Source organism: Lissotriton helveticus, chromosome 3_1 (genome assembly GCF_964261635.1).
Source record: "Lissotriton helveticus chromosome 3_1, aLisHel1.1, whole genome shotgun sequence".
NCBI lineage: Eukaryota > Metazoa > Chordata > Amphibia > Caudata > Salamandridae > Lissotriton > Lissotriton helveticus.
Window position 1 is genome coordinate 1323477293 of NC_136061.1, and position 19084 is coordinate 1323496376.

A 19084-nucleotide genomic window follows, 5' to 3' on the forward strand; every position below is an offset into this window, starting at 1 on the left:
TAATGCTGAAGAAAGTGAATTAGGGATGCTGTAATCTGACCGAGGGGTATTTGCCAGAACCTGCTCCTTGCCTGAGGGACCCACCGCTGCACTACGAAGACCAGCTGCTTGCCTGCTCCTCCCTGACGAGTTCTCCCGCCGCCGCACCTGTACCACCAGCGGCCGCTGCTGGGAGAAACTCGCTTTCCCAGGGGCCTTTGCACCGGCGCTCCAGGAACGCGTCACCATCTTGCGCCTGGAGGCGCTACAAAGGCGGGGCTCGCCCGGCCAATAGCGGATGCTGTAATCTGACCGGGGTGTATTTGCCAGAACCTGCTCCTTGTCTGAGGGACCCACCGCTGCACTACGGAGACCAGCTGCTTGCCTGCTCCTCCCTGACGAGTTCTCCCGCCGCCGCACCGGTACCATCAGCGGCCGCTGCTGGGAGAAACTCGCTTTCCCAGGGGCCTTTGCACTGGCGCTCCAGGAACGCGTCACCATCTTGCGCCTGGAGGCGCTACAAAGGCGGGGCTCGCCCGGCCAATAGCGGATGCTGTAATCTCACCGAGGGGTATTTGCCAGAACCTGCTCCTTGCCTTAGGGACCCACCGCTGCACTACGGAGACCAGCTGCTTGCCTGCTCCTCCCTGACGAGTTCTCCCGCCGCCGCACCGGTACCACCAGCGGCCGCTGCTGGGAGAAACTCGCTTTCCCAGGGGCCTTTGCACCGGTGCTCCAGGAACGCGTCACCATCTTGCGCCTGGAGGCGCTACAAAGGCGGGGCTCGCCCGGCCAATAGCGGATGCTGTAATCTGACCGAGGGGTATTTGCCAGAACCTGCTCCTTGCCTGAGGGACCCACCGCTGCACTACGGAGACCAGCTGCTTGCCTGCTCCTCCCTGACGAGTTCTCCCGCCGCCGCACCGGTACCACCAGCGGCCGCTGCTGGGAGAAACTCGCTTTCCCAGGGGCCTTTGCACCGGCGCTCCAGGAACGTGTCACCATCTTGCGCCTGGAGGCGCTACAAAGGCGGGGCTCGCCCGGCCAATAGCGGATGCTGTAATCTGACCGAGGGGTATTTGCCAGAACCTGCTCCTTGCCTGAGGGACCCACCGCTGCACTACGGAGACCAGCTGCTTGCCTGCTCCTCCCTGACGAGTACTCCCGCCGCCGCACCGGTACCACCAGCGGCCGCTGCTGGGAGAAACTCGCTTTCCCAGGGGCCTTTGCACCGGCGCTCCAGGAACGCGTCACCATCTTGCGCCTGGAGCCGCTACAAAGGCGGGGCTCGCCCGGCCAATAGCGGATGCTGTAATCTGACCGAGGGGTATTTGCCAGAACCTGCTCCTTGCCTGAGGGACCCACCGCTGCACTACGGAGACCAGCTGCTTGCCTGCTCCTCCCTGACGAGTTCTCCCGCCGCCGCACCGGTACCACCAGCGGCCGCTGCTGGGAGAAACTCGCTTTCCCAGGGGCCTTTGCACCGGCGCTCCAGGAACGCGTCACCATCTTGCGCCTGGAGGCGCTACAAAGGCGGGGCTCGCCCGCAACGCGGGACGCGAGCGGGGCGCCCGGACGAAGCCCGGACAAAGGGCGGACAGTCTTAGACAGTCCGAGACTGTCCGCAACTGGACTGGGCCACACCCCCTGCTAATCAAGTAAGGAAGTATCTTTTATCATATTGGAAACCCAAGAGGAAAATACTTTCTCTTACCATATGTTGCTTTTGCACTTGTGAACAGGTCATTTTCGCCAATTGAATATATTAGATTAATCGAGACTGATTGCCTTTCGACCTAGTCAATCCACTTACTTGTGAAAGTGAGGATATTTTGACTGTTGCCATTTTTGCAATTTGTGGGTACTTTATATATTGGTGGTCAACATGCCAAAAAAATTGCCCGCTCCTAATACCAAAACAATGGACAACTACTTGGTTCAAGTGGTCTCAAAAATTAATAACGAGAGGAGACAGTCACTGGGGCTAAGTCAGTCTCCCAATTTGCAGCTCTTGAGTCCAACTTTAAACTCCCCATTGATTGATTCTACATTGCCTGGTGACACCGTGGATCTGATAGACATCACAGAACACGCAAATCAAAACCCTGTTGAACAAAATAGTTTCCCGCTGGTAGATATAGATACACTAGTTGCAACTGACCAAGATGATAATGATTCTGATCACGAGACTAGGGTCTATAATTCCGATGATACCTCCTCTTCTGAGCAGGAAATAAGATCGGTAAATACACGCAGAAAAACACAGCAAAAAAGGACTGGTCTACGCTCAGGTGTGAGGGAAAAAAGGGCAACACCTCCGGGCAAAGCTTAGGTCGGATCCATTGAATATGGGGAGGAAAATCAAAGATGCAATAGAGATGACGAATTGCTCCTAAAGATAGCCGATATGATAGACTCCAAAATTAAAAGTATCATCAAACCTCTAGTTGCCAAGATTGATAAATTAAATGCAGAGGTAAAAAAATTGAGTGGAATCCAGAGTAAGGCTGTGGACAGGGTGGACAAACTATCAACATTAGTAAAAAAAGTGGCTCAGCCAATGAAGGATAATGTGGAGAGTACAATAATAAAGGGGAATGGCTTGATGCCTTCTGCTTGTTCAGATCACATCTCTCCAAATAGTACTAACCAATCTCTGGCCACAGATGGTGTTCCTGTAACACTAAATATACCGCCAGTAATATGTCAGGAAACCGATCCTTTTCAATTCATAGAAGAAGCATCCCCAGTGGTACTGGTGTTGGCCAATGTTCCACCTCTAGCTAATGGACAACTGGAATTGCCATCATCTTTGTCCAGCAAAGCACTCCATTGGTTGACAGGAAATATGCAGATGGCACCAGGAGGAAAACAACAGCTCGCAGGTGAAATAAAGACAGTGAAAAGGGTAGCTTGGATCGGGAACCGGCCAAAAAAGTTTAAAGGAGATTGTGTGACAGTTACTTTTTTTCATCAGGCTGTATTACCTAATGTTTTAAATAATATCTTCCCACCACAAAGAAGATCTGGGACTGTTGTCCCCCTTACTCTCAAATTTTTCTATGGCGAACAACAAAACGGAACATTCCCCAAGACCCCGGGACCTGTGTGGGACATTGGGAGAAATACGACAAGATTAAAGGTTCCATGTAACGAATGGGGAATGGCTTTAGGAAATAGGTATGAAGTTCTATCGGGCCTAAATGACTGTGATTGACTGGGGTGGGGATGTAACATTGCTTGCCCCATTGCTTCTGGAGAATATACAGTGGGAGATTTGAAAGTTCAGGTACATGCTGTGTCAGTAGAAACTCCCTCATCGCAGATAAAAACAATGAGTGGTCAGGATACTTTTATGATTCCAGAGGAAGTTCATTATTCCGCTGATCGATCTGACCAAACTGCTGATAACAGTTCAAATGTAAAGTCAGCCTCAAACTGTGTAGAAACTGAGAGCTTTGGAAATGAATATGACTTTTCACAACAATATAGGGATAGACAACTTACTAGCATGAAATCTTCCAATGACAATGTTTTTGCCCAAAATACTTTAATATCATGGAATGTGGCAGGCATAAAAAGTAAAGCGACATCACTGGATTGGCTAACTTTCCTGGACACAAAGGATATAATCCTCTTACAGGAAACTTGGCTGATAGCCCCTGAACCTATGCAAGGATATCTACATTTTCACATCCCTGCAATACCGAGTTTAAGGGGAAGGCCTAAGGGGGGCCTGGTGACATGGGTCAAACAGAATACCGGCCATTCTGCTCTTCAACTGGATACTAATAGCCCCGATATTTTGTTGGTAAAATTACAGCGACTACATTGTAAAGATCTTTATATTTTTAATATTTACTCAAGGGGGCTGCCAGGTGGAAGATCCACTGAGGCAGTTAACCAGTTAGATGTTCTTTTAAAACAATATTCTTCGAACGCTAATGTAATTGTTGGCGGTGATTTTAATTGCTGTTTCGAACCCCTAGATAACCATGATATAGATCTCACGGTAGAAGAGGACTATATCTGGGAAATCCCGCAGTTGTCCTTACTACCTATTAAAAAATGGTCAGAGGCTGCACTACAACTTAAAGTTCTATGTATGGAGCATGGGCTAAGGGCCACAAATGGAAGAACGGCCTCGGATAAGCAGGGGGCCTTTACGTTTAATAATGGTACCTCACATAGTCGTATTGATTATATCCTGATTAATAAGGAGAACTGGGTTAATATCAATGACATGTGGGTTGAGACAAGGGCCGAAAGTGACCATGACCCATTAATTTTAACATTTAAATTGTTTGACCTACTGAAAAGTGGTGAACCGAGGGATAATGTTCAAATAGCCCTCTCAAATGATAGTCGACATATTAGATGGTCAAATTGTGCAGCTAATGAGGAAAATTTAATGGTTATGAGGGAATTGACAGTACAGGCTATTACTGAATTAAGGAATAACTCCATTTTGGAGACTCCAACAACTAAAGTTAGTATGATCCACGATGTGTTTTTTAACAAATTGAAATCCTTTTTTGTCAAGAAAGTTACTAAAAAACAGCGCAGGCCAGTAAGAAAGGAAGATCAATGGTACGATAAAAACTGCAGGATTGCCTATAGGGCCTTGTCCGATGCAGCTAAGTCAAAAGATAAAGTTAAGATCAAGGAAGCTCGAGTCATGTATAAAAAAACACAAACTAGGGAAAAGGGGGAATGGGAGGAAGGCTTTTGGAGAGATCTCCTAAGAGCCAGCAAAGAAAGATCTATGACCTCCTTTTGGAACATCGTTAAATGGGGACGGGGCGCCAAAAGAGGAGAACCCATGAACCATGTGTCACCAGACGCGTGGGTTTCCCACTATGCAACCCAGTTTGCCCTTGAGGACAGAGAACAAGAAGGGTGTGAACTAGTTGTAAATACTGTAACGAGTTACTTATCTTTCACCAAAACTGATGTCCTAATAGTTTTAAATAATATCCCTAAAGCTAGGGCACCAGGTTTGGATTCTGTTCCTGCAGATTTCTTTATGCATGACAAAGATCGTTGGGCTACCTACATTCAGTTATTAGCCAATGGTATTGCGAAGGGCTCGCCTATTCCTGAAACTTGGAAGGGAGCCGAGATTATCCCTATCTTTAAAAAGGGGCCATGCTCGGATCCAGGTAATTATAGGCCCATTAGCCTTATCGCTTGCATACAAAAAGTATTGGCGAGGCTTGTACTGCTGCGCATCCACGGATGGATAGATGAACAGGACATATTGTCACCCCTGCAGGCAGGATTTCGTAGTCATACCAGCACCATTGACCAAGTTTTTAGATTTGTTTTAATATACTGGCGTGTAGTGCTCCTCGGGGGAGGTACGCTTTACGCAGCCTTCGTTGATTTAAAATCAGCGTTCGACTTGGTTCCTCGTGCTAAGTTGTGGAATATCCTACAAGAACAGGGCATTCCAAATGAAATCTTGTCTCTATTAATTAGATTGCACAAGAACAATTTTGCACAAGTTCGATGGAATCAGCAGGGTAGCGTCACTGATAAATTCCCCATTTCCAGGGGAGTACGCCAAGGATGTGTCCTAGCTCCAACACTTTTTTCGCTATACATCAACAGGGTGGTCAGGTACTTTGAACAACAACCAACTTACGCACCAAAGTTAGCAGGTAGACTGATCCCCCTGTTGATGTTTGCGGATGACACCCTATTAATATCAAAGACCCAACAGGGACTCCAAAGAGCCATTGGAGTTTTTGAAACATTTTGCGCAGACCATGGTCTTGTTATCAATACAAGTAAAACAAAATTTATGGTACTGCACAAACGGAAGCATATAAGAGGGAAGGTCACCATGGACGGGGTTCAATTAGAACAGACCCAGGTTTTCAACTACCTGGGCATTACCCTGTCATATAATCTAGATTGGAAGCAGCACATTAATCAGCTAGCTACGAGGCATGCACAACTGACAGGAGCACTCATCAAGGAATTATTCTCTTCTTACACCAGACCTATCAGTCCAGTCTTAAAGATCTATAACGCAAAGGTTGGAGCAGCAGTCCTTTATGGGGCTGAACTTTGGGGGCCAAGTAATCTTACTAAGTTGACGGTAGCTCAAAATAAATTTTTCCGCAACATAACTGGCCTGCCAATATCAACCCCTCTGTTACCTCTCCACTACGATTTGGGATTCCATAGCTTTGAGGACCTGGCCAGGTACAGATCAGTAGCCTACTGGAGGAGGTTGTGGGTTACTCCAGAACTTTCTCAGTACGCTCAGGGCTTCCTTGAGGTCAGAGCCTTGGATAAAAACCGAAAATTAACATGGATGAGAGAGGTTAAAACAATCTATATGGCTATGGGTCTGTCCCAATTATGGGTCGACCCTGAAAGTAATGCTTTCCCACCCAAGAAAACACTTCGAGATATCTATTGGAACATGGTTGAGACAAAGTGTATTGGTAGTCGTATTGATCGATCTTTTACTACTGAGTTCCTAGATCTCAAGCACTCACCGGCTCTAGAATTGTATTGGGACTGGATTACCGTCCCCGGAGATCGTAAGAAGTATCATCAGTTGCGGGTGGGGACACTTCCTTTAAATGCTCTAACTGAAAGATGGTATAAGAATCAAGACTCGAGGTGCCCTTTCTGTACTGACCAAAAAGAAAATATTGGTCATGTGTTGTTTGCCTGCCCTGAATATAATGCCCCCAGACGATCATGGCTAAAACCGATTTGTGCCCAGATGGGCTTTAAATCTGCTAATGAAGCTGTTAGAATCTTAAGATCTGATACATCGCAACCAATTGTAAAAGCCATGTCTAAATTTCTCCACTGGATGTGGATTATTCGGGCGCGTAAAATGAGCCTGGAATAATCTAAGGGCAAGTCGCTATATGCTGCTATTCAAGTGTTTACATTGTATTAACTAAAGGATACATTACGCATGCTGTGAAAAGTAACTGATATATTTTGCACTGACAAATTTCGATTCCCTTTTTTATAATTGTTTTAATCTTTTAAATGTACTATATTTTAAACTTATGTAAATAAGGATGAGTTAGGCTGCTATTTTAATAATATGTGAAATGACTCATGTTGGATTTTGACTTTGTTTTCTCTTATGTGGGATGTGGGGGGTAAAATCAAACAATTTTTTTAATTATGTAAATGTCTTTTATGATTGAAAAAAATCGAATAAAGACTTTTTGAATTGAATTGAATTGAATTAGAAGATGCAGTTTTAGAAGAGATTTATATTACAAAACCAAAACGACCTCCTCCTTATCAACCAGCTTGTACATGGTCTTCCCCGATGGTTCCTCCAGGAACTTCTCCAAGTGCCCCTCCTAGAGAGATTGTTAATGAGACATCACCCAGATCAATTCCAAATAATGCAAAAACTCCTGAAAGAGTAGAAACAAGATCTAACTCCAGTATGTCTGGTGAAAACAGAAATTATGCTGAAACACCAGTTCACAGAAATGATACCTCAAGAAATATAATGAGAACAGAAAGATGTGAGGAAATCCCAATACTTCAGAATATTTCCGATCAAAAGATGAATTAATACAGCAGTTAACCAAAAGTATGGAAGCAGTAACGGTACCAGTAACGATTGGACCTGTTCAACCAGTGTTTGATCAAAGAGAAATTAGACACTCAGCTTTAACTATTCCATTAAATGCAGAAATTCAGAAAGTGGCTGAAAAATTTTATTAAGATTTATCAGAAATTCACAGAGAGAAAACAATGATGCCTGACTTAACATTTAATCAAAGCTTCTCGAATAAAACTCCATCTGGTGCAGAATCTGATTCTGGAACTCCGGAAAAGAGCTTAAAAAAAATAAGTTTAACGCATACCCTACAAAGCTCAGAATTTAAATTACTTGATGTTGCAAAACTGAAAGCAGATTTGGAGGAATTAATTATTGGCACAATTGGACCGGACAGTTAAAAGCTATATCAGGATGATGAATTATTGTTTATTTGCAAAAGCATACAATGGAAAACGAAAACAAAGTATGATCAATTAGAAGAAATGGCTGCTGAATTAGAAATAGATTTAAGCAGTCAGAAAAATTTGCTGAAACATTACAGAGTGGATTTCTCTGAAAAAGACATTGAGAACATGAACACCACAGGAAATATTATTCACATAAAAGAATTAATTGTGTTTCTAAAAAGATTAGGTGAATTAAGTAAATGGAAAGTAAAATGGATTAAGAAAAGAGAGGAAGACAGATGAGAAAGAGGAGAAGTAGCAAATGAATTTCCAATGAGAGAAATTGCAGGTGCTGGATATGTGCATGTTCCTTGGTCAAGACAGGACATTTTATTGTTTACAAATGATTTTCCTCGGCTGAGAGAAAAACCTGTGGAATGGTATCGACAGGTGGACAGATTTGTTAAGGTTTCAAAGGTTCTGTGGATTGATCTTGATGGATTCTTTGACATTGTTGTCCCATCGGATCTTTGGACAGAATGTAACATTTCTGTAGATTGGCCCAAGGAAGAACTTACCAGAGATAGGGTAACCGATGCTACTTCAGCAGATGATATAAATCTGTATGATAAGGTAATTGTTTGGTTGAAGAATACAATTCCCCCAAAAGAAGTTGATTGTGTTAAAATAGATAGAACAAATCAAGAGCCAAAAGAATCAGTACATCCATTCTATGAAAGGTTACTGCTAGTATTTAAACAATACAGTGGTTATAAAAAATTAAGTGAGAAAGATATGAGCCACTTCATTTACATATTTGTTTATGGCTTAAGACCTGAAATTGGTGAAATGATTAGGTCTGGAATAGTTGGTTGGCAATCACTTTCGGTTGATGACATTTTGAGAAAAGTAAAATATTGCAGTGATGAAATAGATGCAAAACAGAAAAAGCTAAAGGAAAAGGCTATGTGGGCACAGGTGAAGGTAGCTGAACAGCACATAGCAACTTTAGAAAACAAAAATGTTCATCAGAATCAAGGGAAATTTAAAGGTAATTTTAATAAGCCAAAATGGATGGGAAATATTGAAGTTAAAGCAGAAACTCCCATGTTTTAATTGCGGCGAAATTGGACACTGGAAGCGCGAATGTAAGAATCCGCCCAGAAATTTAAAAAATGCATCATTAAATCCACAGATGCAGAATGAGATAAATCTGCAGCAACAGCTACAGCGACAGGTAGTGAATCAGCAGAGTCAGATTCCACAACCGCCACTTCCAAATTGTGTAAATGTGCAGAGGTACAATACAGAAACGGGATTCTGCGGAGGTGAACAGGTAAACAGATCACCAAGAGTGAATGTGTCAAATGTTTCTCAACAGTATTTGTTGAATGAAAATGGAGGGAGTGATTCTGACGATTACTTATGACGGTGCTTGAGAGAGGAGGAAGAGGGTGTGCTTGGATCCACTCTTGAGGTAGATCAGTCTGGTCCATTTGTAAATGGGAAGGTGAATGATGTAGAAATCACTTTTCTAGTGGACACAGGTGCTACCCGTTCTACTGTTAGATCAGTGGAAATAGAAAACCTGCCTCTCTCGGGTGAAAAAATTCAAGTAGTTGGTGTAGCTAATCAGCAAATTAAAACAGATTTAACAGAACCAGTTAAAGTTGAAATTGGCAAATTTAAAGACAAACATAGATTTGTAGTTTGTAATAGCAGTCCTGTAAACTTGTTAGGATGGGACATCCTCTGTAAAATGAATTGCAAAATATATTGCTCACCGGATGGTATAGAGCTCCAAACTCAAGAAGAAGACGGGCTTTACAGATTAACGATGTTAATGGTTGAAGCAGAGGAAAGTAAATTATTTCCTGCATTTGATAAAAACAATTTGCTTGAAGAATTAAAAGAGACAGTCAATGCTAAAATTTGGGATCTAACAGGGGATGAAATGGATTTGATGAAAAATGTAGACCCAGTTAAAATAACAGTAAAGCAAGGAGTAGATTTTCCAAACATTCCTCAGTATAAAATGAAAGCAGAAACTATTGAAGGTGTCATACCTGTAATTGACAAATTCATAAAACAAGGTGTTCTAAAAGAAATTGAGAGTAGTCCATGCAACTCACTGATTATGGGGATTAAAAAGCCAAATGAAACTTTCAGGATTGTTCAAGACCTGAGAAAGGTTAATCAGATAGTTGTTCCATGTTGCCCAGTTGTACCAAACCCAGCCGTAATTCTTGATCAGATTCCGCATGATGCAGAATGGTATACAGTTATATATCTTTGTAACACATTCTTTACTGTTCCATTGCATCCAGAAAGCCAACAAATTTTTGCGTTCAGGTTCCCGGACCGTATCCTAGCATGGTGTTGTATCCCTCAGGGGTATACAGAAAGTCCATCTATTTTTAATCAGTTGTTAAAGAAATCATTGGAAAATCTAGATTTACCTGGAAAATCAATGTTAGTACAGTATATTGATGATCTCCTTGTGGCTGCAAAAACACGAGATAACTGTGTAACAGATACCATTACTCTTTTAAATCATCTGGCAGATGAAGGACATAAAGTGTCTCCTGCAAAATTACAATTTTGCAAACAAGAAATGAAATAACTTGGTCACAGAATTGCAAAAGGAATAAGGCAAGTGACAATTGAGAGAATTAAAATGATTCAGGGAATGCAACCTCCAAAAACACAGAGACAGGTCAGAATGTTTCTAGGAATAGTAGGTTATTGTCGCCAATGGATTAGTGGATTTTCAGTAATTGCAAAACCACTGCAGAGACTGACAAAAGCAGACATAAAGGACCCGATTATCCTAACAGAAACTGAGTTAGAAGCTTTTGAGCAGTTAAAAAGACGTTTATGTGAAGCACCAGCTTTAGGCATGCCAGAATATGAGAAGGAGTTTGAGCTGTATTGCAGTGAAAGAGAAGGATGCGCATTATCAGTTCTGATTCAGAGACATGATAGACTGAGAAAGCCAATAGCATATTTCTCAGCAGTTCTTGATCCTGTTGCAAAAGCATTACCAGGTTGCTTAAAGGCAGTAGCTGCAACAAGTGGAAGCCTTGAACAGAGCGAAGGAATAATAATGGGATTCCCTGTAAAGGTATATGTACCCCATTCAGTTGAAATTCTCCTTACCAGAAGCAAAACACAACATTTGACAAGTAACAGGTTAACAAAATATGAAAAAGTTATTCTGGGATCAGATAATGTTTCGATTGCAAGATGTGTGAATTTAAATCCTTCCACATTATTGCCTGATGGTACTGTAACAGACATCAGAAATGAAAATGACATTGATCATGAATGCTTGGATGTTTTGGAATATTGCACTAAACCCAGACAGGACATTAAAGATGTTCCATTAACTGAATCAGATTTTGTTTATTTTGTTGATGGTTCATGCTTAAGAACAGATGAAGGTGTTCTGAGAGCAGCATATTCTGTCTGCACAGTTGCAGATGTAGTTGAAGCCTCTTGTCTCAAAGTAATTCGTTCAGCTCAAGTAGCAGAATTGATTGCTTTGATTCGTGCATGTGAAAGAGCAAAAGAATTAAAAGTTACCATAGTGACTGATAGTCAGTATGGATATGGCGTAGTCCATGACTAAGGTCAGCTCTAGTCTCAAAGAGGTTATTTAACTTCTGCGGGAACTCCTATAAGAAACGTTGAATTGATAAAAAGGTTAATTGACGGAATTCAGCTAACAGAGAAGATTGCTGTCGTGAAATGTACAGCGCACAAGAAAGGTGATGATTAGATAACAAAAGGAAATGCATATGCTGATGAAATCGCGAAATTCTGCGCGAAGAATAATATGTCAATCAATCGGTAAAAAAGACAATGAACATGTTTTGAACTCACTTATGCTGACATCTGTAGTTGAGACATGGTAAGGAGTTAAAGATTTACAAGATGAGGCAAATGATGAGGAAAAAGACACTTGGTTAAAAGCAGGTTGCAGACAGAGAGAGGAAGATGAAATTTGGGTTTACAAAGATGACAGACCAGTTATGCCAGATAGCAATATTGCTGACATGGCACAAATGTATCATGGTCCAGGACACATTGGTAGAGATTCAATGATTAGGTTATTTAGGCAAACATGGTACAATCCAAAGTTCAGACTAATTGCAGAATCTTTTTGTCAGAGATGCTTGATCTGTCAGCAGATCAACGCAAACAGAAAAACAGTTGTGAGCATGGGAACCATAGGACTGGAGGGTGGTCCTTTTACCGGATTACAGATGGATTTCATTGACATGCCACCCCATAACAAGTTGAGATATATTCTGGTGATTATCTGTCTGTTTTCGAGATGGGTGGAAGCGTTCCCAACACGTCACAATGATTCAGTTACTGTGGCTAAATTGCTTTTAATGGAAATCATACCAAGGTACGGTTTTCCAGTGACGGTCGAAACTGATCGTGGAACACATTTTGAAAACAGATTGCTAAAATTGATTTGTGAAGCACTGAATATAAAGCAAAAGCTTCACTGTGCTTACAGACCAGAAGCATCAGGTGTTATTGAGCAAGTGAATGGCACAATCAAAAATAGAATAGCTAAAATGTGTCTAGCTACAGGAATGTAGTGGACTGTTGCACTTCCACTTGTTTTGATGTCTTTGAGAAGTACTCCAGATAAAAAGACAGGTCTGAGTCCACATGAAATTGTAATGGGCAGAGTCATGAGAAAAGCATTTGTACCAGTTGGTAAGCTTATGAGCATTAATGATAGCGTCATTTTGGAATACCGCAAGAGCCTTTCTGACGTCGTGACTTCTGTGTTCCATCAGGTGGGAACTGAAGTGATAACAAGAGAGAAGGAACAAGCTCATGATCTGTTACCAGGAGTCTGGGTGAGGACAAAAGTACACCGGAGAAGAAACTGCCTAGTACCCCGGTGGCAAAAGGCAAGACAGGTGATACTTGTCACAACAAATGCTGTAAAGTGCAGAGGTTTGAAAAGATGGATTCATGCTAGTCACACCATTCGTGTAGCTCCACCTGAGAATCCTGAGGAAGGTGATACTACAGCAGATTCAGATTCTGAAGAAGAACCTGAAAGAGATCCAGATTCTGAAGATCGACAGGAAGGTCGACATCTGGAAAATTCAATTGCGAATGAGGCGTTGAATGAAGACATTGAAGAAATTGTGATTCAAGACTCTGAAGATGATGAAGATCTTCTAGAAAAAGAAGTGGAAAAAGAGTCTGATCAAGTGGTGATTCAAGGGAACATATACCCTGCTCCGTTTCAGCACGCCGTGTCTGAAACCAACTCCGCGTTAAGGAATCTGAAACGGAGCAGGGTATATGTTCCCTTGCGGAGAATCACGGTTAGAATTTCCAATTTTGGAGATAAAGACCTTGAAATTCAACGTGCATTGACTATTGCATTGGAATCGCCTGAGTTTTTCCAAGGCTGTTGGGCGCTGAATAAATTGCGCTTTCTGTGGCACAACAATTAAAGGGTGCCCACATGTTGTTGGGGTTATTGTACCTCTGTGCATATTGAGTCCTTACCCTTCACCCGTCCTGATGAAGACCCGCCCCTGAGGAAACCAGTCACCCTGTTTATCTTCGGGTCGAAACGTCGACATACTCTTTCCCCTCGAGCCTGCACCTTGTTTTCCCAAGCCCCCTCTCTCGCTGTGCTTATCCGAAAATAGAGGATGTAATAATTTTGTACTGGCAAAAAAGAATTACTTTTTTTGCAGATGTGCAGGGCAGGCTCATCTTAACACTAAGGAGTGTACCTTTATTGCTGTTGAAAAATCTCAATTTGTTTTAAACTTGACCCTCACTGACCTCTTTGGTCGCTTTCACACACGAGCACTTACTATCTCCTCTCTCTATGCACGTCATTTTGACAAAATCCCCCTTATATGTAAATAACTGTTGCTTTACTTTTGAAAAATTTATGATGTTGTCTATTTAAGTATGCATTAAATCATACAGTCTCCCGGTTTGGGCCAGACACTTTCTGTTTCAGGTGTGTTTTTGTGGGACAACAAACATTTTTGGGCTATTATATGTTCTTTACTCTGATTAATGTCTACCATCAGGGATTCAATCTGATGACGAGTAAAACTGAAAGTAATAATTGATTGATTTATAATTGCATTATATACCAGGAATTAACGTCTAGGACCAATTCTTTCTATAATAATGTATCACATATAGGTCATGTGTCCAATAACCATGCAACCTGTAAAAAATGTAACAGACTTGACAAGGACACACATAAAACATATAGTGCACACATGTTGGTAACATTTTCATTCCTACTGCTGGTGCAGGAGAGATAAAGAGAAAGATCTTACTCAATGTACAAGGATATATTGCCTCATGAGCCTTTTTACGTTTTGGAGGGTTCCATCAGGCATAATAGGATGATCTGAAATAATGAAAAGGACTCATTATAATCCATACTGTACCAGGAAACTCTATTGCTCACCACCTATTCGTGGTATCTCAGGTATCCAAATCACGGTTACTGGGACGAAATTCGAACTCCTCTCCTCAACGCGGCTCCGATGATACTGCCCCTAAGAGTCGGCGGGTCTTTTAAAGCCCTCGTAATTTGTAAGAGACCGGTAATTGGTAGCGTAATTGGGCCCATATTTGGTCCGGTCGGGAAGCACCAGTGTCCGGTAATGCGCGATTGAAAAGACGCTATATTTTCGCGCATGCGCAGTGCTTTGCGTTTACGAAAGCACTGATTATCTTGTGATCATGCGCGGTGATGATCATACCTCGTATGGGTATTTTGCGCATGTGTGGACCCTGAAGCGCTATTATAATCTATTGAGACAATAGTTATAGGCTTCCTTTGAAAAAGGACTCCGATTTTTGGCACGGTTGCGAGGAAAGTTACCGCTCCGTTTATGTATTTATAGAGGTATGCTAGGTATTGTGCAGAGTTCAGATGATCGTGAAAACAGTGCGCATGCGCGAAATCGTCCCTCATTAGGCAGATACCAAGGCGCATGAGCAGGCACTCTTTACATTGGGTTTAGATAATTTTTAGGACAGATAGTTAACCGGAGGCCTATATTCATAATCAATGAGATTATTTGGTGTCATGCACTCATTAGGCAGAGACCATTGCGCATGGGCAGGTACTCAGTACATTGGGCAGGTAGTTTCTAGGGCAAATGGTTGTTTTAAGAAGAGTTCCACCAAATGGTCTATATTTATGATCATAGTCAATGGGATTATTTCAGTTTCATCATAAGGATCTCTGTTAAGTTGGCCATGAGTATCATCGTAATTGTCCCCAAGGAATGTCATCATTCAGGCCTACATTGTGGGTACCCAAGCGGAATATCCATATCTGCTCTTTCTCAAAAAGGCCTGTCTCAGTAGGTAGCTGTTCGATGACAGTCCATAGGAGATCGTTTACGCAATGTTGCTCGATTAGAAAATGGTGGTCATTTTAGTTGTAGACTTTTTACATCTGACATTGCTTTTATGCTCGTTCATCCTAGTTTTTATCGCCCAGGTGGTCATGCCCACATATTCCAGGCCACAAGGGCATGTGATCATATAAACAACATTTCTGCTATTGCAGTTGGTGAAAGCTCGTTGTTCCCATTGACTCCCATTTCGGAATGTGAGACTGTGACTTTTCTTCGTTAGGTGGCAGCTCCCACAGCTCCCACAGGGATGATGTCCTTGCAACCCTTGTAGCCTGGTCTGTTGATTTGGTGTTGTTTTGGGTCTAGTGTGGACCAAGACGTCTTTTAAATTTTCCCCACGTCTGTGGGCAAAGAGAGGTTTTTCTAGATCCAGTGTGCCACTGGTTAGGATCCTCCAGTGTTTGTTGATCATTTTCGATACCTGGTTCGAATGTGAGCTGTACGTAGTAACACATACTAGTCGCTCTTGTTTACTCACTGAGGGTATCTTGTCCTCCAGGAGGGCATCGCGGTTATTATTCCGTGCCCTTTTCATTGCCGAGTTAATTACTCTCTCAGGGTAGTGTCTCTGTTTAAGTTTGCTTTTCAGGTCCAGGGCCTGAGCTTTGCATTTATCAATGTCACTGTAGTAACGTCGTAGACGTAGGAACTGCTCGTAGGGTAGGTTCTCTCTCAGGTGGCGGGGATGAAAGCTATCAAATCGTAGCGGGCAGTTTCTGGCTGTTGGCTTGAAATGTGTTTCTGTTTTCAATTAACCTGCCTCGTGATATATATTGAGGTCCAGAAAAACCATGGAGCTGTTGGACATGGTATGGGTGAACTTGAGATAAGGGTTCTGATTGCTGAGCCATGTCAAAAAGTCTGTGACTGACTGGCTCTCTCCGTTCCAGATGACCAGTACGTCATCGATATATCGTTTCCATGATTGGATGTTCTCTCTGTAGGGGTTTCTAGATGAAGAATTTTTGTTGCCTCCAGGTGGTGGACATATAACCCCACCAAGCTTGGCACAAAAGTACTGCCCATACTTGTGCCATGGCATTGGAGGTAAAGTGTGCCCTCATACTCAAAAAAGTTCCTGGTTAATGCGGTGGATATACATTCCATCACCACATTACGAGAAGTTTTGTACTTCCAGGTGGTTGAGTGTAGTACCTCCTCAATGATGAGGAGAGTCTCGTCATGCGGTAAGCTGGTGTAGAGACTCTCCACATCAAGACTCAGTAGCATCTGAGTGTCTGGATTGAAGGGGATATCCTTCAACAGCTGCAGTACTGCCTTTGTGTCTTTCAGATAAGTATCTGTTGCCTGAACCAGAGGTCGGAGGAAAGCATCTGCGAACCTGGACAAGGGTTCCAGGATCGAGGCGATGCCCGAGACGATCGGTCTTCCTGGTGGACTTGACAGATCTTTATGTACCTTAGGTAGGCAGTAAAAATAGGGTGTTCGTGGATTATTTTGAGCTAAGAAATCTGCCTCTTTCTTAGTCAGCCAGTCATGTGCTAGGGCCTTTTCCACCATCGCCCCTATGGAAATACGTATTAAGTCTGTGGGGTCACCTGGTAGTTCCTCCTGTCAGATAGGAGGCTCCTGCATTCTTGATCATATGCAGTGGTGGTCTGAATCACCACTGCTCCACCCTTGTCGGCAGGTTTTATTGTGAGATCCTTGTTCTGGCAAAGTGCTCTTATTGCCTCATTCTCTTTCCTGCTCATATTCACAAAGGTATTGTTAGGAGTGGAGTTTAGTTTACCCAGTTCAGTCATTAGTGCTTTTTCAAAGGCCAAAACTTCCACTGGCAGAGTATTGTTCGGTGGTATAAATGTTGATTTTGTTCGTAGACCTGTGTCTGAGACTGTTGGTGTCAAGTCTCGTCCACTGACGTATGCTTTTAGTTTGATGCTTCGGATGAAGTCTTGTACTTCACCGTGTAGCTTGAAACAATCCAGTTTATTTGTTGGGACATAACCAAGTCCTTTGTTTAATACCTGGTTTTGGATATCACTGAGTGGCACGGGGGTAATGTTAATCACTAAGTTCCCCTCTTGCTTCCACAAGCAACTAAAGCATACTTCAGTACTCTGCCAGTGGAATGAGGCAATAAGAGAACTTTGCCAGTACAAGGATCTCACAATAAAACCTGCCGACAAGGGTGGAGCAGTAGTGATTCAGACCACCACTGCATAAGATCAAGAATGCAGGAGACTCCTATCTGACAGGAGGAACTACCAGGTACTAACAGGTGACCGCACAGACTTAATACGTATTTCCATAGGGGCGATGGTGGAAGAGGCCTAGCACATGACTGGCTGATTAAGAAAGAGGCAGATTTCTTAGCTCAAAAGAATCCATGAACACCCTATTGTTACTGCCTACCTAAGGTACATAAAGATCTGTCAAGTCCACCAGGAAGACCGATCGTCTCGGGCATCGCCTCGATCCTGGAACCCTTGTCCAGGTTTGCAGATGCTTTCCTCCGACCTCTGGTTAAGGCAACAGATACTTATCTGAAAGACACGAAGGCAGTACTGCAGATGTTGAAGGATATCCCCTTCAATCCAGACACTCAGATGCTACTGAGTCTTGAGAGTCTCTACACCAGCTTACCGCATGACGAGACTCTCCTCATCATTGAGGAGGTACTACACTCAACCACCTGGCAGTACAAAACTCCTCGTAATGTGGTGATGGAATGTATTTCCACCGCATTAACCAGGAACTTTTTTGAGTATGAGGGCACACTTTACCTCCAATGCCATGGCACAAGTATGGGCAGTACTTTTGCGCCAAGCTTGGCGGGGTTATATGTCCACCACCTGGAGGCAACAAAAATTCTTCATCTAGACAACCTCTACAGAGAGAACATCCAATCATGGAAACAATATATCGATGACGTACTGATCATCTGGAACTGTGACAGCCAGTCAGTCACAGACTTTTTGACATGGCTCAACAATCAGAACCCTTATCTCAAGCTCACCCATACCATGTCCAACAGCTCCATGGTTTTTCTGGACCTCAATATATATCACGAGGCAGGTTCATTGAAAACAGAAACAAATTTCAAGCCAACAGCCAGAAACTGCCTGCTACGATTTGATAGCTTTCATCCCCGCCACCTGAGAGAGAACCTACCCTATGGGCAGTTCCTACATCTACGACGTAACTGCAGTGACATTGATAAATACAAAGCTCAGGCCCTGGACCTGAAAAGCAAACTTAAACAGAGACACTACCCTGACAGAGTGATTAACTCGGCAATAAAAAGGGCACGGAATAATAACCGCGATGCCGTCCTGGAGGACAAGATACCCTCATTGAGTAACCAAGAGCGACTAGTATGTGTAACTACGTACAGCTCACATTCGAACCAGGTATCGAAAATGATCAACAAACACTTGAGGATCCTAACCAGTGGCACACTGGATCTAGAAAAACCTCTCTTTGCCCACAGATGTGGGAAATATTTAAAAGACGTCTTGGTCCACACTAGACCCAAAACAACACCAAATCAACAGACCAGGCTACAAGGGTTGCAAGGACATCATCCCTGTGGGAACTGTGGGAGCTGCCACCTAACGAAGAAAAGTCACAGTCTCACATTCCGAAATGGGAGTCAATGGGAACAACGAGCTTTCACCAACTGCAATAGCAGAAATGTTGTTTATATGATCACATGCCCTTGTGGCCTGGAATATGTGGGCATGACC